The sequence below is a fragment of the Columba livia genome, chromosome 3 (assembly GCF_036013475.1).
Source record: "Columba livia isolate bColLiv1 breed racing homer chromosome 3, bColLiv1.pat.W.v2, whole genome shotgun sequence".
NCBI classification, from domain to species: domain Eukaryota; kingdom Metazoa; phylum Chordata; class Aves; order Columbiformes; family Columbidae; genus Columba; species Columba livia.
Window position 1 is genome coordinate 27,671,778 of NC_088604.1, and position 23,962 is coordinate 27,695,739.

General features: G+C 38.0%; 1 protein-coding gene across 13 annotated transcripts in view; it reads right to left on the minus strand.

Moving 5' to 3' along the window:
* Nucleotides 1-23,962, minus strand: part of KHDRBS2 (KH RNA binding domain containing, signal transduction associated 2) — a 351,333-nt gene that overhangs the window by 234,003 nt on the left and 93,368 nt on the right. The window lies entirely within an intron of this gene.

The window sequence follows — 23,962 nt, forward strand, 5'->3', positions numbered from 1 at the left end:
TTACGTGTTTTGCATTGTTGAAATTTGCCATTTGACATTGGAATACATCCTTAAATAAATGTGGCTATGTTTTAATGCGCTTTTCATGCTTTATATTTTTGCTACTGACTTATTACTTGCTGTTTATTTTATATTTATTTTAGACTATCAAAATGATATTCAAGACAAAAAGCAAATTTGAGTGATTTTCTTATTTGAGTTCAAAATGAGTCATAAAGCAGCGGAGACAACTCGCAACATCAGCAACACATTTGGCCCATGAACTGCTAATGAATGTACAGTACAGTGGTGGCTCAAGAAGTCGTGTGGAACAGATGAGAGCCTTGAAGATGAGGAGCGTAGTGGCCAGCCATGAGAAGTTCACAATGACCAACTGAGAGCAATCATGGAAGCTGATTCTCTTACAGCTACATGAGAAGTTGCCAAAGAACTCAACATTGACCATTCGATGGTTGTTCGGCATTTGAAACAAATTGGAAAGGTGAAAAAGCTCAATAAGTGGGTGCCTCATGAGCTGACTGAAAATCCAAAAAATGGTCTTTTTGAAGTGTCATCTTCTCTTATTCTACACAAAAACGACGAACCACTACTCAACTGGATTGTGACATGTGACAAAAAGTGGATTTTATATGACAATCAGCAATGACTGGCTTGGTGGTTGAACCAAGAACAACCTCCAAAGCACTTCCCAAAGCCAAACTTGCACCAAAAAAAAGGTCACGGTCACTGTTTGGTGGTCATCTGCTGCTGGTCTGATCCACTGCAGCTTTCTGAATCCCGAAGAAACTACACGTAACTGAGAAACTAAACTGAGAAGTCTGCTCAGCAAATTGATGAGATGCACCAAAACCTGCAACACCTGCAGCTGGCACTGGTCAACGGAAGAGACCCAGTACTTCTCCATAACAATGCCCAACAACATGTCACACAAGCAACACTTCAAAAGTGGAACAAATTGGGCTACAAAGTTTTGCCTCATCTGCCATATTCACCTGACATCTCACCAACTGACTGCCACTTCTTCAAGCGTCTTGACAACTTTTTTTTTGCACGGAAAACGCTTCCACAACCAGCAGAATGCAGAAAATGCTTTCCAAGAGTTCATCGAATTCTGATGCATGACAAAAAATCTGTTGATCGTGATGGTTCCTATTTTGAGTAATAAAGATGTGTTTGAGCCTAGTTATAATGATTTAAAATTCATGGTCCAAAATCGCAATTACTTTTTCACCAACCTGATAATATGCTTAAATACTGCACAGTTCATGTGACACATATAATGTTGTTTTTCTTCTGTATGAAGAGGAGAGATATCTACATGCAAATCAGAGGACAACACTAAATAAATGAGGTGTGAATGTTATTCTGACACAACCTAGCAAAAAGGGGGAGTCTATTAAATAACAGTAATTTGTTTATTCTGTAATCAATAATCTCTTCAATTTATTATTTTTTATGCTTTCCAAAATTTTTTTAAAACTCTATGACATGCTGTCTTCCGAAACTGACTGGGAACCATCAGTACCTGCTTAGGATGTTTCTGAATAGTGTTAAAGTCTGAACAGACAGTACTCTGGCCTGGCATTCAACAAAAGAAAAAAGGTGTGTAATTGTATCAGCGCTGCCTTGTTTTTATTTTAAAGAACATGAGAATAAGAAATAGCAATCAAGAATATGCTGCTGTCAAAAATACATCTGAATGTCTAAAAAGATGTTATAACACACCTTGTTTTGCATTACCTTCCTATTTAAAAGTGGTAAAAATGGGAAACTATCCTTGTTTTCACTTAAGCCAGCGAGAATTTAACAACGCAAGTGCATCAGCCATGTTAATAACAACCAAACTCAGATGGAGGGCAGATACCCCAGAACCCAAGCTGGCTTTCAGTTCAGTGTCTTAATTATAAATAATTTATAACTTCCTTCAAATGTTGCTTAAACCATCAAAGAAAATTATATGTAATCACAGGAAAAATGTAAGGTGAAATCTACTGCCACCTAAACCAACATAACTGATTTCAGCAAGATAACAGGTACATGGAGAAGCACTAAGTGGTAATGTTAAAGAAAAACCCAGCAAGTTGTGAGGCTCAAAAACCACAAATTTCAAGCTTGCATGCTTGTGGTTTTTTTCCAACTCTATCTTTTGATTTAATGAAAGTTATCATCTCTTCAGTAAATCCTATTCCATTTTGGGGCAGGATTTAGAGATGATGCCCAATCATGGCATCAACAATCCTCTGTCTTGAAACTGTTGGCTTAGAAGTTGTTGGCTTCAAATTGATTATTACATTTCATAATAAAATCAACCAAATAGTGAGGAAAGAATGGCAAGGACTGAACTGAGACTATAATACTACACTTTGGACTTAATCTATCGGTCGAAATAAGTTTTCAAAAATTATACACCTAATGTACGTGAAAGTTTATTAGAGATGGCAGAGTAAATAGCAGAGCTTTCATTCTTCTGCAGGGACCACCTCACCTGCAGAATAGCTGTTCACAAGTTACAACATACAATCTTTTGTGTCACTTATACATCACCAGTCAGAGAAAAACTATCTACTGCTGCAGCCTTTCAGTGTCTCTTAATTTTAAGAAAAGCCGCCCCTCAAAAGCTGTAAGAGCTATATTGCTATGTAAGTTTGGAGGAGACTATGGAAAGGCCAGCCAAGGTTTGACTCCATTTGTTCTCTGAATGGAATAAAACTATTAAAATACACTCTATGAAGATTTATGCTGACCATTTATATTTAAGCACTTCATAAACTGTCTAATAATTACTTTGATATATTGCTCCAAAGGAATGGTATGGCCAGCATAGACTATGTACTAAGTGGATTTTAATCACTTCACAGGAAATAAGGGGCTGGGGATTTTAATTATATTGATTATGTAGCAGACAGACACATTTCATCCACCTTCTCAAAAACACCTATCAGGAAGCAAGCAGTTACTTACAACTGAATAACTGAATTGCTCTTAATTTGGTTTTGTCTGAAGTTGCAGAAAAGCCAGTGCACTATATCGGACATTCAACCATCGTGCTCAGTCTCCCCAGCGTCAGTCCAGGGCCACTGCCTACCCTCAGCACCAGCCCATAACCACAAGGCTCTCAAGAGTCTGAAAGTACTGGTACAGTAACTTTGACTCAATAACTTATGAAAAATTAAATCCTTTATGTTCACATGTAGGTAAACCCAGCAGACAAGTAAGAGAAGGTTTCAGTGAGCAGCACAAATTCTCTCAGTGGGGAGGAGCCCAGCCTGACAGCTGCAAATGGGGCTAATGGAGCTGAGCAGATAGAAGGTGTTGACTTTCATCACTACCTCATTTCTTAATGCTGAGAATTGTAATAAAACATTGGTCCTCACCTTGGTTGTATGCACAGGACTCACTTTATTTTCCACATGTGATAAACTGTCCTTTGGAGAAGCGGACAGCCATACAATGGTCAATTCTCTTGTGAGACCCATCACACCAGTGGGCTGGCACTGCTGCTCTGCTCACGCATGTCAGGGCTCACTGTGACACTCCCAGGAGCTGGGACACAGGCTGCGAGGTTCGGAGGGGTGACGAGGGGTGTCTGGCAGGGGTGTCTGGCAGGGTGTTCCCCGAAGCCAGCGGCAGCCTCAGGCTGAGAACTGTCACACACACTCAGACACCATCCTGCCCGCCCAGCCACGTGGCACCATCAGAAGTACACCAAAAGTTATTCTACCATATAGCCGCTCCAAATGCTCCCCATAAAACCTCTCCTATTCAAAACTACACCTATCTTTCTCCCCTTTTCCACTCTGCACCCAGGGAGAGAATGCTGGTAACCAATTAAGCAAAGAATCATAATTTGCTGTGATACTGCGACACAAAGCTCCAACCTGTGGTTCTTTCAATATCAGAAAAACTTAATTAAATATTAGTAAGGATTTTGGCTGTCTTAGGACAGCATATAATACATATAAAAAATATAATCTAATATATAGTTTACAGCATTAACATTTAAGACTCAAACTAAATACAATGATTAACAGAATGTTACATTCAGAAGAGTCTTTGTTTCCCTGTTTGATGTAGCTCAAATATCCCTACTAGAACTGTAACATGTATTTTATAAATTCTATTTTAATTGGGTTTTACAAGTAGAAACAAGGAATATTCTTGCCATTCAGAAAACATGTTTGTGTCAGTGACTGTTTCTGTTTTATACACAGACAGTGTTCAGAACAATAACAAAACCTAGATAAATAAGGAATGGGACAGATAAATGTTTCCAGCTGTAAGACAAAGCAGCACGAAGCCTTGAAATGGGAAAATAAATTAATTTCCTCTAGAAACAGCAAAAGAGAAATACCATGGGCTTGTTATTTCTTAGTATGTTCTGTTCACCATTGCTATCAGCTCCTTTGTGGGCTAACAAAATGTCTTCCTATTTTCTGAGCTACTAATCCTCACAAAAAATCTTTCCTTATTCATGGGAAAAAAAAAAAAAAATCCTTCAAAATTCAGTCCTGTGGTAAAGAGAAGGGGAGGAGACATAGATATTATTCACCCCTGAAAAAAACCTTACTGATTCAGACCTGCTTAAAGTTTCTTCTGGTCCTATTCTAGGACTTCTGATAGTTCATTAACTTTAGAATAGCAGTTATTTTAAGGGTATCTTTTGATATGCACAAGAGACTCCCTCCATCTTAAGGTCTTAAGGTAGTACTGGATGATTACGAAGACAAATTTTATTTTTCTCAACACTTTCTAAGCATGACAATGCCTGTAACAATATACTTTAACTTTTTGTCAGTCCTGAAATGGCCAGGCAGTGGAACTAGATGATCGCTGTAGGTCCCTTCTAACTGGAACTATTCTATTCTACTCATTCTATTCTATTCTATTCTATTCTATTCTATTCTATTCTATTCTATTCTATTCTATTCTATTCTATTCTATTCTATTCTATTCTATTCTACTCTATTCTATTCTATTCCATCCCCATCCCATCCCTTCCCATTCTCTAGCTCGGCAGATACTGCAGAGTTCAAGTTTAACTCCCTCTGTATGTAGCTGATTACTCCAATATGTCTTCAATATCTAGTACGTTTTTCTGTTGTTTTGTTTGTTTGTTTTTCCAAAATGAACTTAATATTCCAAATAAGGATATTATTTTTTATTACAGTGATGTGATGTTTGCAGTTTCTGGAGCAGAATTTCTGTGAAACTTATTTGGTAGGACTGAACTTTGTAGGGCCCTGCTTCAGCAAGGTGTGTGTGGTGGGCTGACTCTGGCTGGACACCAGGTGCCCACCAAAGCTGCTCTATCACCCCCCTCCTCAGCTGCACAGGGGAAAGAAAATATAATGAAAGAGAGATCACTCACCAATTAGCATCACAGGCAAAACAGACTCAACTTGGGGAAAATTAATCAAATTTATTATCAATAAAATCACAGTAGGGTGATGAGAAAACAAAAACTAAATATTAAAACACATTCCCCCTAACCTTCCCTTCTTCTTGGGCTAAACTCTACTCCCAAATTCTCTACCTCCTTCCCTCCAGCAGTGCAGTGTGACAGTGAATGGGGTCTGAGGTCAGCTCATCACATGTTGTCTCTGTAGCTCCCTCCTCCTCACAGGAGGACTCCTCACACTGTTCCCTGCTCCAGCCTGGGGTCCCTCCCACAGGAGACAGTCCTTCATGATCTTCTCCATCATGAGTTCTTCCCATGGGCTGCAGTTCTTCACAAACTGCTCCAGCATGGGTCCCTTTCACAGGCTGCAGTCCCTTGGGAACACACTGCTCCAGCCTGGGTCCCCCATGGGGTCACAAGTCCTGCCAGAAAACCTGCTCCAGCCTGGGCTCCTCTCTCACCAGGGCCACAGGTCCTGCCAGGACCCTGCTCCAGTGGGGGCTTCCCATGTGGTCACAGCCTCCTTCGGGCATCCACCTGCTCTGGTGTGGGGTCCTCCATGGGCTGCAGGGGGACAGCCGGCCTCACCATGGTCTGCAACACGAGCTGAAGGGGAATCTCTGCTCCAGCTCCTGGAAAAGCTTCTGCCCTCCTTCTGCACTGACCTTGGTGTCTGCAGACTCTTCAGACTCTGCAGTTGTTTGTTTTGTTTTTTTTTCCCTTCTTAACTATGTTGTCCCAAAGGCACTACCACCATGACTGATGGGCTTGGCCTTGACCATTAGCAGCTCCATCTTGGAGCCAGCTGGCATTGCCTCTATTGGACATGGGGAAGCTTCCAGCAGCTTCTCACAGAAGTTACCCCTGTAGCCCCTCCTGCTACCAGGCCTTACCATACAAAACCAATACAACATGTCAGGAGAAAGCAAACAGAAGCAGAAAATTAACGTGCTCTTTCAGAGAGGCTCTGGACATCCACTCAAAAGGACATGTGCTAAGGCTTTCTTAAAGTATTGCACCACTGGCACTTCACTGCAGTGGTCCCAGAAGCAAAGGAGGAGGCTGTGCTTTCCCACAGAGCTCTCTGGGCCTCATCTCTTCATTATGCTTTGAAAACAACCTGATGCCAGGCTGTGGCGAGAAAAATGGACTCAAAATTAAATGCTCAAAGGGAAAATAAGGATTCCTGAAAACTCTACGCTAAATTAACTTCTAGTTTAAATCAACAGAATTACCTCAAGAATAAATTAAATCCAAGTTAACAAAGAACCATTAAAGCTACTGTGACTAGAAGATTTACCCAAGAAATAAAAAAAAAAAAAAATTACACATTTTTTAATCTTTAAAACTGCTGAGAGTTCATATTTACTGTGTCCTTGAAGAAGATGCTACAATATTTGTATGGCTACTTACTAGCTCATAGCAAACATTTAAATCTACAATGAAAATACATTTTTGGCATAACTCCATGAAACAGATGGTCAGCAGCTCCAGAAAAAACACCTTCCAGATAGAAGTCCACATTGAGATAGCAAAAATATCCCTCACTTTTCATTTTTAGAAGTTTTCTGTCAGAATTTGGTAAAAAGTTGTGGAATTTAAATAAAGCAGTTTCAATGAGCCTTACAACTAAAATATATTTTCTGATTAAGAAAAAAAGTTTTGTGTCTGTTGTATCTTACTCAGTTAAACTTTCTTAACTCAGAAAAAATTGAACAGCTACTTCTCTAATACATGCAGTAACAGTGCAATTTATTATAATCCCCTAATCTGTCAGACACCCAAACATTTTATTTTGTGTTATTCTGGTTTTAACTCTGACACAAGGTAATGGAGGAAAAGCCAAGGAACCAATTAAAGTTGTGGATCTATATTAAATCTGCAATTAAGAAGTTTAAGGGTTTTATTATTTTAATTGCAGAGATATCCAGAGAGACTCATCATCAAGGCGCTGCATAGACACGATCTTGACCCTGGAGAGTTGTCAAGTGTATTAAAAAATCAAACAGGTCTTGTTGAATGTATGTGGCTACTATTGCTTATTTGGATGGTCAGAGAGTGACTGTAGAACTTATTGCCATTACAATCACTGGGCTCGGTTATGAAAAGTAGGTATTATTCAAGGTAAATTGAGCAGGACCAGGTTCTGCTTGACAGGGGGGCCACTCCAGAGCCTGCTTTCTCAACTCAGAAATGGGAAAGAGGATCCTAATGTCCCATTTTCTGTTTGTTTTTTTTTTTTTTTTTTGCCTCTCTTATAATTCTTCTGCAACTTGGAATGCACTGCTTTTTCCTAAGCTTATCCCTGTGTGCCCAGCCCAGCTGGGCAGCGAGGGAGGCTGAGGGCAGGCAGCAATGGTTCTTAGGCGGTTTTGCCCAGGTTGGGGAGGTTGGAGCTGTGAGTGAACCTGTCCCAGTTCAGGTCCACGAACAGTCAGGATGTTCCTTGAGGCCTGACTGCCCTTTAATGAAAAGCTTTATTTTAAAAAACTGCAGAGTTTGCTCAGCTAACAAGGATTTCAACCTTGTATTTAAGTTATATGCCACGGAATAAAGGGCAAGGACCCTCTTTAGGACAAAACGCCACCTGTCTTTTAACATTGATCCTAGGCAAGGCTGAAGTAGTCAACTTTTACTATATAGAAACAAATAAAAGACAAGGTAAATAATAAGGAGTTCTTGGAACTGTGTATCTAAGACTGGCTCATTTGAAGGACGTTATTTAAAATTGTATTTCTATGAATGCTAAAAATCCACACTGCAGAAGTGCATCACTAAGCTTTTTTCAAAGTGCACAATTAAATAAGTTTATATTGAGCATATGCACAGGTATGGAAATAGGTACTAAGACTACAACACTTAAAAGAACAATCAACATTTGGCTAATTGGGCTTATTACTCCCACAGATACAAAATTTATTGGTCACAGTAATAAACACCATCTGCTCTTTGCAAACTGGCAGCAACCTACCAACGTTTTTCTAACTTGAAGAGTTTGGAAAGTAGAAAGAAGACCTAAAGGAGTTGTAGTACAGTGGGATTTCCAAGCACATCCTCTCGCTCTTACTGAGCTGAATAAGATTTGAAATTAGGTGAAAGATTTCTCTTTGCCAGATGCCATATTTGCAAAATTAAGTTCTAAGTCAACAACAACAAGGATAAGTTAGGATTGAATACGCAACCATAAAACTAATGTATCTTTCCCATGTATGATAGTGATACTGGACTAGTAAAAACATAGCATGAAACTCTAATTTCTTTTGAGTCAAGGAAACAATAACAACAGTTAATTCAGACACAACACCGATTTAACATATATGCATATAGTATCTAATTTTGTAGACAGCATGATATTAAATCACAAATGTTTTATGTTAATCTAATTTAAAACTCTGTAAGTGAACTTGATTTTGCCTTTCATTATTAATTATACTTACAGCAGCATTAATAAATCAATTTACATATACTGAGCACTATAAAAATATTCATTTTATTCTCAAGTCATGTTCACAATCAAAGCAAAGCATTACTTGAAATGGATTGACATATACAAATCCACATAGCTCTATGGAAATTAAATCAGCCTGTGAAAGCACCCAAAACCATTTTACAAAATTCTGGTTCTTTCCCCCTCTTCTCCCTATATTTTCTATACCTATTTTTTTTTTTTCTTTATTACTAAGGACAAATGCATGAAAACACAATCTTTCTTCCTTAGAGCTCATTACCTTTTCCTTTTTCTATTCTTAGAGGCGAAAACTGAGTATCTTTTGAGATATTTTAATGAGGACTTGGCTGATCTGAAGTGTTAATGCAATATAAAATTTTAACAGGAGCAAGGCATTCCAGAACAACATTGACAAGGTGAAAACAGTTAAGTAATACTGTGTTAACTCGAATACCCGAATTTGTGCTGAATTCTGTTCCCAAGGCGTTCAGGGAGGGCATCCATCTGATTCACACTTAAATGCCAACTACGCTTCAAGTGAAAATTGTACAAATTTAAGACAACATACACTGTCCTCTACTTGTCCGACAGAATACAAAATCAGACAACGTGGAATAAACACTGTTGGATATATTGCCACTGCTCATGAGCTTATTCTCAAAAGCCACAGACTGCAGCACTCTGTTCCAAGAGCAGACTGCACACCAACTGAACAGACTCTTGGTTTTGCTCACTGTGATGAGCCTATGGAAGGAAAATAACGAGTGTTAACCCAACACCTGCCATAGATTGCTTTCAATTGGTTTCCACAGCAAACATACCATGTATATAAAGACTGCCCCCATTCTCCTGTTGCGTATATAAAGATCCCCCCCATTCTTCACAGCAGAACTACCCTGCCTTCCTCTATGGCATGCAAACCCAAGGGTCCACAGAGCCTCCTCCTCCACAGTACACAGGGCTAATTGCAGTAGTAGTAACCAATGAAAGCTGATCCTTGAATTTACATTTCATTGTGCACTGCTGATTATAACATCAAGCTTAACATATATAATCACTCTGCAATTTGATATAAATGTAACAGACTTGCCAACTGTGAAGAATCAGTCACTGTGTTAAATACGCATACAGGGAATGTGATTTTTTTTTTCCCATTATCAGTATTTGTCAATGTTTATAATTTGCCACGCTGATAGCTCATAGTACTCACTAACTGCCATTTGGAATACCTACTCAGTTTCACCACAAAACTAGAAATTATAGTTTTATAACATTTGATTGGCAAAAACATCTAAAAACCTGAGACTGAATTGCAATGCTTTGCTGATGGCAACCCTTTGCAATCAGCACACTGTGCTTGAGACTTAGTCAATGTAAGACAGAAAGAAAGTACTTCCAGGGCAACACCTTGAAAGAAGAACAGGCCATATTGTATGTGACAAATGAGCTGGCAAGCATGAGCTGGAGGGCCCAAGTGCCTTTGAATAACGCAGGTGGTAATATCAACAGTATCCAGGAAGGGAGTCTTTCCACTGCAATACAGCAACTGTGAACAAAACTGTGGCTGGCGTGTGCCTACTTGGTAAAATATGAAATGACCTGCTAATTTGTTTCACTTGCACCTTTTTTCTTATTCCCACACCCCAAGCTAGGATTTGATTCTCACTTAAAATAATATTGAATTATCCTATAACACAAGATTATGAAATACCTGTGGTATATTTAATAACTACCCAGTTTTAACTCCACATTTATTCCATTGTATAATAATTACCCTGCTTCAGCGCATCTATGGTCTTCAAGACGGATGAACGCGTTTGCAAAATATGTATTAAACATGTCAATCAATGGAAACTAAGGTCAGTGAATATTTTCCATTCACCTTGTCAAGCCAGTATGTCCCTAGCTCCAGCTGTTCAAAGGAGCCAGGAGTGTTCTCCTGGAAGGGCTGAAGTGACAGAATTCACAGAATCACAGGATGTCAGGGATTGGAAGGGACCTCGATAGATCATCTAGTCCAATCCCCCTGCCGGAGCAGGAACACTTAGATGAGGCTACACAGGAACGTGTCCAGGCGGGTTTTGAATGTCTTAAGAGTAGGAGACTCCCAAAGTAATTACCTTGGTATCTAGGAAGATGGTTCAGCCTTTGAAGCTCATTTACATGTCCTGACCCAGCTGGGTGGCTGGTGTCTATGTCTGCTTTTCTCAAACTGGGTTCATAATGGAGGAAACTGTGACATGTGGTTGAGAGGAAGGTAGTGCAAGAAAAAAATTTATAAGAATTTCTAATTAAATTACTAAAAATCTGAATAAACTAAATAAGTGAACAGAAAATAAATACATTAGAGAGGTGAAGAGCTGACATGGCTCTTTCAAAGGGAAATAATTTCCCAGCAATCTATCAGTGTTCTCCAAAGAACAAACATGGGAAAGACAGTAAGCTGACAACATACACCTGATTTCCAAAAGACATTTATTTCACAAGGTCCTTTAACAAAGGCTCTTCAGAAAACCAGGCTGATATGGGATTAGAAGGAAGGCCCTCTCATAGATTAAAAAAAATTGTTTAAAGGATAGGAAAAATATGGAGTAAGTGGTCAGTATTGACGCTATAGAAAGTCATGAGTCGAATCCTGAAGGGGTCCAGTGAGAGACTTGAGCTGGAAAAAAGAGTGAATGGCAAGAAGACAAACTGTATTGATGATGCTAAGGTAAGTCAGGGCTCTGAAGGCAGGACTGGCTATACAGAGCTGCATGTGATGATACTTGGTGATAAAGTGACAGCTGAAATTCAATGTAAATAAGCGTAAAATACATTGAAAAACATCCCACCTTTATAAATGATGTGCTGATTCTAACTTTTCAGCAATTATTTTAGGAAAAATAACAGATAACTCAGTGCACAGTAGTAGTAAAAAAAGCAAATTGTATGTGCTATATTACAAATTATTAGGGAAGGAGTAAAGGAAAAATCAGAGAATAGCATTATAAATTATAAATTGATAGTATCACACCACCTTGAAGACTGTTTACAGTTATGGACACCTGATTTTAGATAGGCCATAGTAGGACTGGGCAATTCGGACAAAAAAACTACATTACAATATTTTGCAAGAGTTTGCAATAGTCAGAGAAAATCACTGTGTTGTATTGAAGGAAGTATTACCCTCCCTTTAATTTAAGTCACATTCTGTTTTCATCAGGTGTATGGTCACCAAATGTTACTGTGCAAAACTCATTAGAAACAAGAAAAGTAAAAACATTTCCTTCATATTGTATTTTACTGCAAAAGTAATTACGTTTTTATGCAATATTTGACTTTAGGCATATATACGGAAATCTATTTTAGTCCAAATATAATGGTCTTAAACAGATACAGTAAAAAAATATGTATTTGGTGTATGCTTTGATCCAAATATTAATCTCTAAAGATGCAACTCTTTGACAGTCTACTGGAGTTGTGTCTGCAAGATTTTGTTGATATGCAAAGACAGAATTTTGCAACAGTGACGGCAAATAGATAAATTACATTCTTCATTTAAAAAAATTACCAGCCCTGACAAATGAATTACAGCCATCTACGGCAGGATGTTTCCTGCCACTATTCAGTAAGACATTTCAATGTGTATTTTTCATTTCATGGAGATAAAATGTGACAAATAAATGGATTCCTTGCATTTCTTCATATATAATTAGACCTAATCCCACTTCCCTATTTGTTTTCAGAATTAGCATATTTTTCTGAATAATAAACAATGTAATGTAACTAATATGGATGTAACTGTGTCACAGAATTATTGCTCAACACTCAGATTCTTATACAACTCTCACATCCTTATTGCTCTGCTTCAGATGGAAAAAACAAGGAGACTGAAGAAGGGGTTTCTCCCTGTTTTTTCTTACTGATTTACTAAAAATTCAATGATTAGTTGTTCTGATATATACTTTATAAGAATTAATCTAAAAAAAAAAGGTTATTATCCATCTCTTGTAAATATGATTTTCAAATATAGCAGTTTATAGCCTTGCCATGTAGACAAAGAATTAATAGGTAAACCAAAACAAATATATCTGGGAACTAGCCTTTTCAAGTAGTAACGTTCATTAAAGTTCCATATTTTTACTTTTCATTTATGATATGACAAAATTCACCATGATAAAGAAGCGAAAATGTAAGGTTTACTGGTAAAATAGATTTATTTTAATATTTATTTTATCTTTATAAAGTTTTGGGGCAATGGTAACCCGTAGGCATGAGGTAGCTGGCAAACTCCTTAATAATTATTTTTGAGAAGTAGTTACAATGTGATGAAGAACTGGTTATTACTAACATTGAAGCAATCAAATTGGTTTATATAAAATTATAGGATATAGAGAAGATGAGCAATGAGTCAAAAAGAACATGACTCAGAGATGTTTACAGTACAGGATACATGGCAAGTCTTAAGAAACATGACAAAAATATCGTTTCACTATCACAATTACTCTTAATTTGCACTATCTGAGTGGACTGTATATTTGGAGAAAAATAGAGGTCATTGAAAGAAATTAATTAAATGTTCAACGTACTCAGTTTCTCCTTGTTTTCATGTAAATAGATTTAAAGCGCTCTGACGTAAACTGCTAAATGACAGCTTTCAGAGCTAATCAATATTTTTTGTTTTATACTAAAATGAATTTTTTAAATGCCATTTTCAGTAGACCCATATGTATAGAAACAAGTATGTGTATCTTAAATGAACCCCATCAAATATATTTTACTGTAATTTCTCAATTCTTTATGAGCAGAGCACAGCTCCCATTGACCTGAAGGCTACAGGTAATCAATGTGCCAGTGTCTGCGAGCAAAATTTAGTACAGCGTATCTGAAAACAAATACTGTAAATCAAGCACTAAGCAGAAATATTTTTTTTATTAGGAGCTATAAATATTTTCCCATTCTATACAAAATGGTTTCTTATAACTGAGGAACCCTGAATTCCCTGTACTTCTGGAAAATGCAAGATGGAAAAAAATGTACCAGTTAAAAACATATTGAGTATGTTTCCCCTTTCAAGCAGCTTCTTTCTTAACTCTTTGTTGTAGCTTGTATCATCAGCAATTCTATTATGTTTATCTAATTACTACGAATCCTTACTTGGTTAAAGTGACTGTACACAGCCAATCAGATCAGTTTCCTTGTAGTTGCAACTGCAATTTCAATCCCATTTTTGCATCAAAAATAAAACCCACTATATATTAAAATTATTAAAATAGAACAATGTTTAGGACAAACTTCAGGAATAAAGATTCTGTTCCAGCCTTGCCACACAATCAATTTCTATTTAATTTTATTAATTCCATTTTGGCACAATCCAAATTAGCTCATGTAAATGTATACAAGGAAGCTAAACATCGCCAAAAGTTAGTGGGCTACATTATACTAGGGAGCAGTGCCCAAAGCAAATTTAAACCGGAGAATTTCAACTTCAAGCTGACTAAAATATACATTATACAGTATATCATGTGCAACACGGGACTGTTTTCTATGTTTCAAAGATTCGTATTGATGAGTTCCGGTTCATTTCATTCAAAATAATTGCAATGTAATGACCATATTGTGATTTGTATTATGTGTCTGCACAGATTTGAAAAACCCGTGTTTACATCTCTCCGCGCTGGAGCAAGCGGGCAGAGCCCCGCTCTCAGTCCCACAGTCAAGCGGTTCTTGCTTCTGCCTTGGCTGGACTTTTAAGATTATTAAACCACTGAGCAGACGAGCCTGCGCAGGCTGCGTATCTGCACGTACACAGTGCTGCACTTGGGCATCGGTGACATGAACATCATGCCACTGACCAGACAAGGCTTTGGACCAGTCAATGAGCCCTTTCCCAAGCAATCTCCAATCAGCCCTTGGGAATTAATTGGGTCCAATATGCAATCTTTATGAAGTCATCTTTCTACGGAGGATCGGGGATTTAATGCAAAGGACATGGCTAGACCGTAACAGCTGCTCACAGGCACTGGTGGTGCTTAATTTGCCAGCGTAGATGCAGCCACGTGCACTGTGGTTACAGTTGAAACCCAAGAGTAAAATATTTATTGTCCCTGCTGTACTAAAGTTCCATCCTGATTAATGTTATAAGAACCTTAAAACCCTGCGACATCTTTGCATTAAAATAGAATTTCCTATACACAAAGCCATTCAATATTTAAAGTACTACACGTAAATATTAATAACTTAAATCTCTTTCCCTGTAAGGCTGAGACAAGATTATTGATTACTATTATACCCCTACAAGAGAGAAGGCATGAACTCGCTCCTTATCCTAAAGCACTTTTCAAAAACTCTAAGACAGGAAGTATAAAATTCCAAATAAATCTAATAAAAATGCTTTGAAGGAGAACAAAACATGACTTTCCCCTTTCTACCCAGCTAAGTAAACCACCATGTTACTGTGAGCTCTAGCACTAAATTGAAAAAACAATTTGGAGTGCATCAACAAATCTAAGGAGTTTTGTCAAATCACATTTTGCAAAAGTAATAAAGTACCCTGTCTCACTAGAAATGTGCATTATGTGAAATGAAAAATATGCAGTTCAGTACAAAACACAAATAAAGGCAAAGATCAATAGTTCTATGGATCAAGTGAATGTTAATGCATGCATTTCGTAAAAAAAAAAAAAATAAAAAGTAACATTTCACAATGTCTGAATGATGCATCATAGAAACATATTTGAACTATTAGAAATATTCAAATTATTCAGGAAAACTATGGATGAGTATATTTTGCCTTTCTGGATGTGCTGGGTGTAGGCATTCTCAAGAGGCTAATGCAGAAATATTAGAAACCACAGTATGGGAGACGAAGTTTGTTGTCATGGACTACACGCAGGTCAAGAGTTAAAGCAGACTGGAAGAGGTGGACTGTGCCATGCCAATATTGAGTGTTTTGCTACAGATTTTGTGTTGTGCAAATCTCTTAGGCAAGGAATCACAGAAACACAGAACAGTTTGGGTTGGAAGGGATCTCTGTAGATCATCTAGTCCAACCCACCTGCTAAAGCAGGTTCACCCAGAGCAGATTGCACAGGAATGTGTCCAGGTGGGTTTTGAATGTCTCCAGAGACGGAAACTCCACAACCTTTCTGGGCAGCCTGTTCCAGTGCTCTGGCACCCTCAAAGTGAAGAAGTTTCTCTTCATATTCGGATGGAACTTCCTACGCTCCAGTCTGTGTCCATTGCTCCTCATCCCATCACTGGGCACCATTGGAAAGAGCTTTAGTTTAGTCTGGAGTTCCATGTGAACGCAGAGAAATTCTGGTTGCGTCAGGATAGCTGTGGGGAATGCCTCAGCTATGGAGATTATGGCTTTTGCTGTTATAAACCCACAACAGGTAATTGTGGAAAGCATATAGATAAATGGGAAGGCTGAAAGCCACAGGCAAACAGTATGGAAAGAAGACTCCTGGGAACAGCATCCTGCCAGCAGGCTGCAGCTGGAGGGTAAACCCAGCACCCATGAAGGTGGCAAAGGTATGTCAGGCTTGCCCTGGTGTCATCCCCATGACAAGAGCCTTCACTGCAGAGAGGGCTGCTCAGCCACACAACTGAGCAAGCCGGCGTGGGGACACCTCACAACTCAGGATCACTTGCTGCAATCACATCTTCTTATTATTTAAAACCCAATATAAACAACTGCTGGATGCTCTTGTGGAAGGCGCTAGTTAGAAGACTGAGGTTTTGTTTAAATAGTGGTATTAAAAAAATTATTTTAAAAAAATTATAAAGTGAAGTAGTTAAACTGCATTTAGGTCTTGTTTGGGCGTATTTACTCAAAATCAATGTGGTATTAATTTGAATTAATCTCTGAACCAAATTAATAGAGAATTAATTAGGATAAGAAAATTAATTGCACTTAGTTTTCCTAAGAAACCCAGGGTAACCATGCCCCTTTCATGCCAAAAAGTGTAGAAGACTAAATCTTCTGCCTTCTTTTTTTCTAGACAGGGACATCAAACACCTTATAAACCTTTTCTGACACTGAAATTAAAGCTGTCTTATATCGCTATTGAGAGGAGTTGATTATTTTGCAGTACTGAGAAATAAATTCAGTGTTATTTTGAAGATAAAATATCAACTTTCCACCACAGCTAAATAGGAAATTTTTCAGCCAGATGGTATAGGTTTTAGAAAGTTATGCCGTGTAACAGAAAATAGGCGGAAAAAAATAATTACAGCAATCACTTTTGTATCAACTGTAGTATTAGTCAGATTCTTTAACATTTATTTCATATTCATCATATTAACCTCTCCCCAATACAGAAGCATCACATATTTTGTTTAAGTAACAAATACCGATTACTTCAGTGAAACAACATAATTATTGAGACAAAGACACTTCGACATAAGGCAAACACAGTGTGAGGATATCAAACAACATTAACACAATGTTTAGGAAGAAAAAATTATTTTCAGTAAACAACAGTCTTAATGATGGAGCACAGAGAATTACAGCTATAATACCTCAGGCTTAAAAAATACACTATCTCTATTGCAAACAGCACATATGCTACTAAGAACCTGATTACCTGATTACTCCTTAAAGAGCATGGTTTTCACTACCAAGCAAATTATTACAAATGACTTCTATCTTTCACTTCTGTATCTTCTAACCTAGGCAGGTTCTGTGAGAACAACATTTGGCTTTGATTTCCATATTTGGTGCACCCTGCACAAATCTCTAGTCCTCAACAAATTCCCATATCTCAAAAGCATTGACCATTGGCTTCATTCAGAGCATGGCAAAAGAAACAGGCTCCTGGGGAAGCCATCAAGGACAGCTTATGGGAACATTGCCAACATGGACATTTCTTGACCTTTTGCCATTCTTTGACTTCGGAGCCCTTGCAGCACCAAGTCTCTGCCCATCATTGCACAGTTTCAGGCAACCTGGAACAACCTTGATGTAACTTTAAAAAGGAAAAACATGGTTTCATTAAAACAGTTTTCTGAGAATAATTTTTTTTTTCTCTGAATAAAAAGCTGTACGAGGCAAAGGCAGCAACCAGTTTTAGTGATGCGTGTTCAGAGAAATCAGTGCTCTTTCAGACGATTACACAGAATTACTAAGCCATTTCTGTGAGATCATTTCTTCTGCACTGTTTCAAGTAAAGAACTGGAGAAAGAAACTAAGATTAAAATGCAGTGCAGAGAAAGGGTCACTAATATCTGGAATAAATCGACAAGTCAAATGATGCAAGACAACTAACATCAGAGCTTATCTCTCTGCCAGCAGTGTGTTTAATGCCTTCCAACCCACCAAAGTTAAAACATCCTGCAGAAGCTTGATACCTCAAAGCATCAGATCCTTCCTTTGAAAACTGTCCAGAACAGCTGGTCTTGCCATTCAGTAATGCTAATTCCTTAAACCTTCCCTTCCATGAAGGAGTATCTTCAAAAGCTTTTTAGGTATTGTAGAAGTCGGTCCAAAGAACAGTATCTGCCTGAACATCGCCATCAAGAAGAGACAGACAATGACTTGGAGAGAGGCCTGAGGAGAAGAGTTGTGTTGCACAGGTCTCTCCGACCTGGGGACAATAGCTGCTGTCAAGAAGATGGATGTTCACCTGGTGCTTCAGTCAAACTTGCTCCCTACCTCCTCCCTGTTACTAAGGCAAAGGAAGAAGAGCATGAGCAGAGGCTCACTGAGGGTCTTGAAGTCACCCAACGGACCAGAAAGAGACCCCTGAACACGAGGCCACGCCAGCACAGACAGGTGCTGGCAGGCAAAGCGGAGATTCTTTGAGCCTGCGCAGTTAAGCCTGGAGTGTGAAACAAAGGCAGAGGTTGGCTTCAAACAATGGGAGCGAGGCGCGGGAAGAAGCATAAAAGATGGTTCCTGAGTGGACATTGTTGAGATCTCCCCACCAAAGGATCACGGATCACGACAGAGGACCAGCAGGATGCTGTTCGGGACCTGGGACCATAGGGACGCCTTTGGACCCGTGGTGGTAACCAACCCTCTTTCCCCCTTTTTCTTTCTCTTTTTCTCTACTTTCTCTATCGCATGCCGCTTTACGGGCAAAATAATAAAGTAACAGTGTTTGATTGAATTATAACCCCTTGGCATTTTGGTAAACGAAACATCACAAGTCCATAACCGAATGGACCGTGACAGGTATTCTTGAAAGGCACGTTATGCAGATAGTACACAATACAGAGCCAAATAGTTTGTGAAGGAATTCCTTTCCTGTAATGCCAATGATTATTTTAATTGAGCATTACGAGATAAAGTTCCATCATATAAATGCACATCAAACAGACATTCAGCTATTCATGGCCATTAAAATGAATTCATATTAAGCAAAGATCTTTCACAGGAAATCTTGAAAACAAGAGGACTTCTTAATAATACATGGAGATCCTTTCTACAATAACAGTAGCTTTTTATGCACTCTTCTTGCCCACATTTCATCTTCTCATTCAGCCCAACACCACACTTAAACATGTTCTCTCCAAACACCAGCTGGTTGCTACTGATCAGTCCAGGGGTGCTGTCATTAAAAGGTGTTGCAGATTTACACAGCACACTCTGGTTCACCCTACACCTGCTCTCCACCACCTCAGTGACCTCTGGGGAATCGTCACTGGTGAAATCCATTCTACGTTACAGAGTCACTCAGCAGTAACCTTCGCGCATCCTCCAACTAGCGCTCAGCAACGAGAACCCTGGCAGAACGGGAGTATTTGCTGTCCCTCGGCACAGCAGTGCTATCTGCTACATTTTGTACAATTAGAAAGCTAAATGGCTCCAATGCTGAAACTGCTACAGACACACCACAAAAATAATTCTAGAAATCCCAATGAACTGAAGCCAGTACTCGAGGAATGCTGTTAGGCTGCAAAAGTGTTTTTTAATTAAATACTCACCAGTTCTGATATCGTAAGGACGCTCTTGAATTAAGATATGATCTATGTGACCTTTTAATTCCAATGCTGTCTGTTCCTTATGGAGAGTTCCATTCACTCTCCTTTGACTAGATAACTAAAATCCAATAACTGAATGATTGCTGGCTTAATTGTTTGTAGTTTCCAGATTTCTGAACAGTTTGAAGTATAATTGAACTTTCTACAAAAAAATATTGTCACTACTCTGTGAATGATGTAACTTGCCTAAAGTCTGTGGTCCTCTACTGTATAATTAATTATTTTAATTCTAACCTTTCTTTAACAAAAGGGTTTGGAACATGACTCTTGAGAGTGAATCTTGTTTCCCAAACTAAACTGACATGCAGACTTCCATGGCTTCAAAGAGGACCTAATCTCTAAAGGTATAGTTTACAATATCATTGAAATTATAATATAGACATACATACATTTTATAATATGTATAACATATAGATAACCTAACAATATATAATATACAAAATGTATATATAAAAATATAAATAACATTACACATAATACATATACAATATTTTTCTTAAAAACTCCTTCCAGTGTTCTACTGCTCTTTACATGTTCAGTCCTTGGCTGTTCGTTGTATCAGAAGGGCATCTACAGAAAATTTTCAAGACGATGACGATGATCCGCAGCTATAAGGAATCAATTTGCACGGTGTAATTCCCAGACCTATTTATTCTACAAGGTGCAAAGCATTTTACAGCATTACCTCTACAGATTTACTGTTCCTTCATCATTTTAATCCATGTGTCTTAGTGGTATCTGATTGAATTTCAAAGTACATACAAGCCACATTACTGTTCATACGTATGAACATATGCAGAAGTGGTTAGTGACCAGACACTACAACTAGAGCACTCCAAGACCTCTCTAGGATACTTCAATCTCAACTAACGAAAAGGGTGGGTAGTTGGCAAATACCACAATTACTATTACTACTATTACTTCTAATAATTCTACTATTTAAATATACGATCTAAACCATTTTGAATTGTATTCTCACAGTTCTCCCTGAGAAAGAAATGGTTGGGGACATTTATACAAATTCATACACAGAGCTTGAACTTGAGATTTACCCATGTACTCAACACTGTGTCGAGTCCTCCTTGGTGCTGCTTACAATACAAAGATACCACCTCCCAAAAGCACCAGTTTAATGCTTTATGAGTCTGCATTTAAGGCTGTGACCTACTTAAGCTGCATTATAATCTAAATCATGTGACAACTGCATTTTTACAGTCACCACAAGAAGGATGCTGAGAAGGCTGCGGCAAGCTGCTGCTGAGCACCTGACGCTTGGTACCTGAAAGGCTTGATGCCTCACTCAGGCTGGGCTGGCTGGAGCCAGGCTCGGGTTTAGAGGGCTCTCCTGTGGTCCAGAATCCTTATGCACTGTGTATTATCTCCTGTATATTCTTCTACTTCCAACAGCAACAGTATCACCAACAAAGAGAGCCAGTGATTATCATAGTCAAAAACAGAAACTGCATAGAAAGCAAACAATTTGATCAATAAACTCCTAATCTATATATACTACCACTATGAATGGACTCATAACAGAAATTAAATTACTTGCAATTGTCTGCTGTAAAAAAGCATGTGTAAAAAAGACACTGATGTAAACATGATTAAAAATGGAAGATACCAGGTAATTTTAAGTGAGAGTCTACAAATGACACCAAAGAAGTTCAGCATAATATTCTTGTGCTCAAACTTGCACATATCCCAAGATCCTTCATTCAAAATAACTGAACAGTTAAAAATTTGGAGAAGCCCTTCATCTTTTAGAAATCAAAGAATACCAGAGCTTTCTTTAATATGAGTTCAGTAGCTCTTTGCCTGTTTCATCAAGAAACACCCAGGCAAACTTCTTGACTCTATTTTCATGTCATTTGTTTTACATGTTCACAAAGAAATTAATTTAAGGTCTGAAGTACTGCTCAACCTAAGTCTGTTAGCATCAGCTCAAAATATGTGTTGTGCAGGACATATTAAGAACCCATTTTGCAGATCTGCTTAGTGACTGTCTATTATTTCTATTATCAACTCACCTTAGCTTTTCTTAACATCTAAAAATGTCTCATCACCCCTTCTTCCAATGAACCTATATACTAATTTTCGTATGTGGTTAACAGACCTCATGTTCCCATGAGAAAAAGCTTTGTTCAAAACCAAGACAATTCTTCAGAAAAAAAATAGCCATGAAAAGATGGGAACGAACACTCCACACACAGAACACCTTTTAAAAATATGTATATATTAGATATATACTGTCTGATAGACATGTTTTTAATGTTTCACTAATTAAGTACTCCACAAATGCAAAAGCAGAGAATAAAACAAAGCATTTAGCACCTTTTCAGGCAATACTGATGTCAAGGTTTTGAGAGAAAAATCTGCATGTGCACTGTTATTTTTATTCATTTATAATAATCAACAAAAGGAAACAATGTGGTCAGGCAGGTTTTCATGTCAATGTTTTTTTAAACAAAAGCTTGTTTTTTTCCATTATAAACTGTTTTCGATTTTTTCCAAGCACAGTAAAAGAGTTGACTCTGCCAATCAAGCTATACAGGTGCTGGACAGTCACCCACACATAGCCCTAGAAACATCCACTGGCTGTGCAAAAACCCTTTCACTAATAACTGGAACAATCTCAGTACAAAATAATCATTCTGTGAAAACTTTCTCAAAATGATTTGCTCGCTGTTGTTCAGATGGAAAGAGTTCTGCTCTGATTCATTAATGATTGCATGGTAATGCCTCAGTAACTATAAGGAGAACTTGTAAAATATTCACCTGCCATTTGAGGCTCTTCTGTGAGCAACCATATAACTGTGTGCAGAGTGCCTCGCAGTTCAGGTTGAATAAAACGATAATGTAGATTTCATTAAGTAAAATCTACCAATAAGTGAATGACTGCTAAAAGCATATATTGTTGCTAATTAGAGGTGCAATATATATCAGACATTTTTTCTAACTGGACACTGTTTTTTTGAGTCGTACTTACTTTCCTTTTACTTACATAGATAGGCCTCTGAATAAGGTGTTTCTAAGCTAACAGCAAAGTCAGGATATATGATAAAACATGTCTGGGATAATCTTTAAGTTACCACAGAGGAAATAAGGACTGCAAAGCTGATCTCTGGAGACGCTAGAACAGCAGGTGGGGGATAAAGCTGGTGTAGTGACTGGCAGGATATGAAGCTGGGTGATCATAAGTGAAACATTGTCCCTTCTTGCCAGTTAGGGAAGAACAAAAGAATTACCCCCCATCCATGACTTAGAGCTACTCTAATGCTTAAAAATCACTCAGGAGAATTGGAGACAACATGAGAAGCTGTGAGAACAGGGCACACCATGGAAGTCCTGACCCTGTCCTTTTTTACTGGATAATGTGAAGAGAGAGAAATTATAAAGTAATTAGAATATCCTTTAAACAGGATTAACCAGTTTACATCCCATGTATTGAAGAAAACAGGATTCAGTAAAGCAAATCAGTTTTAAGAACATATTAGGCAAAAATCTGTTAGTACAGATTAAGATGCTGTCTTGGAATAAGGGTATGAGACTGACCTGCAGCAACAAAAAAAATAGCCAGCACCACACTTATCTTTTTTTTTAAAGCTCATATAATTTTAATGTTATTAGGAATCTGAAACAAGTAAAGAAGAAAACAGTCTTCAGTAATAGAAACCAAAAAACCACCATAAATTTTGTTAAACTGAACACAAAAGGTATAATTCAGAGAGGTAAAACCCTTTACCACGCTGTCATTATGGTGATGCTCAAAAAATGTGCCGATTGCATGGCTCCGCACTAGTACTATCACTGTACACTCACTGTGTGTATGAGGATCATTACAGATAAGAGGAAGAATAATTTTCATAGTCTGGAAAACAAATTACTGATAGGGCAGGTCACTACAAACTATAGTAGGAGTAGTTTCATGCTGCTGGAATTTCTAAAGAGAAACCAACAGTTCCAGTGAGAAAGCCTCTAGCACAATGCGAATTAATGACTTACAAGAAGCTATGAAAAACACTTAATGATATCTTATTACACTACATTATTCTGAAAACAATTTTTTGAACATACATGATAACACATAATGTGCATCTCAAGCTTGGCAGTTCTACACTATTTAGTCTATTCTAAAACAGCCAACT